We start from the raw sequence: 1122 nt of genomic DNA, 5'->3' as shown, positions 1-1122 counted from the left end.
GTGCTTTAAGGGACCAAAGTGGTACACAAATAGGGGGTGCTACTTGCTTCTCCCTTCCTGCCTGCCTGCCTCTATTACCCCTATAGCCTGTCCTGTCAGGTGCTTTTCCCCCAGTCATGCCTTGAACCTGGGAAAAAATCACCTGGAGAGAAAGGCTATGGGGTGAGGGCATGGTATAGCACCTGAGCCTGAGTCCCCCTTGCTATTTATACAAATCTCATCACCTGCTTTTCATAGGAATGGGTCAGGCACCTGTTTGGAAATGCCTGTGTGCTGCTGCCATATGTAATTTGGACTCCTCACCAAGTGGTTGGCAATCTTCAGTCTCGAAAGACTATGGTATAAGCCTACAGCACCTAGTATTCCCAGGCGGTCTCCCATCCAAGTACTAACCAGGCCTGACCCTGCTTAGCTTCTGAGATCAGACGAGATTGGGCATGTGCAGGGTAACAGTTGCTGCAGCTTCTAAGCAAGTACATCTCTTGTCTCTACCCATTCTGTCTCTCAGTTTTCCTTCCTCTTCCTCTCTCTCAAGTTCCTTGTTTTGTCTATCACTTCTTCCTTTGAAACACTTCCTCTTCTACCCCCCCTTGCTTTTTATCCGCTAAGCTGATGCCCCAGGCTCTTCACCTCTTAGGGTTGAAGTGAACCCTGAAGTGGGTTGCATCAGTGACAGACTGCAAGAGGTCTGAGGGGGTGGTGGATTAGGGGTGCCTTTTATTCCCAGTCTGCCACTGCTGCCAGGGTGACCACATACAATGGAGGACAGAGTGCCTGCACCTTTAACCACCATCATATAGCAGAAGGAATTTTGCCAGGTGCATGGAAGGGTTTAAAAAGCTACACCTGCCAAAATTCCCTCTTCTATACAATGTTTAAAGGAATAGACACTGTGTCCTCCACTGTACCTAGTCATCCTGACTGCCCCCTCCCTCCAACCTGCCAGCAATGGAAGATCGCTGATCTGCTTCTTGCTTACTTCAGTGAGAAACAGATAATTCTCCTCCTTCCCATGAATTGCCATGAAACCCAGAAGTGCAGGACTTCTGGGTTTCACTGCAGCACGTACAGAGCACGGTACAAGATTTTTCTTTTGGTAGCGCCGAGGTGAACCCCAAACAG

At 49.0% G+C, this 1122-nt stretch overlaps 1 pseudogene; it reads right to left on the bottom strand.

Moving 5' to 3' along the window:
* Positions 1 to 344: 344 nt before the first annotated feature.
* LOC136642819 (5S ribosomal RNA) lies at positions 345 to 464 on the bottom strand (annotated as a pseudogene).
* Between the last annotated feature and the right edge of the window lie 658 nt (positions 465 to 1122).

Source organism: Tiliqua scincoides, chromosome 2 (genome assembly GCF_035046505.1).
Source record: "Tiliqua scincoides isolate rTilSci1 chromosome 2, rTilSci1.hap2, whole genome shotgun sequence".
NCBI lineage: Eukaryota > Metazoa > Chordata > Lepidosauria > Squamata > Scincidae > Tiliqua > Tiliqua scincoides.
This window is presented reverse-complemented; position numbering and strand designations above follow the sequence as displayed.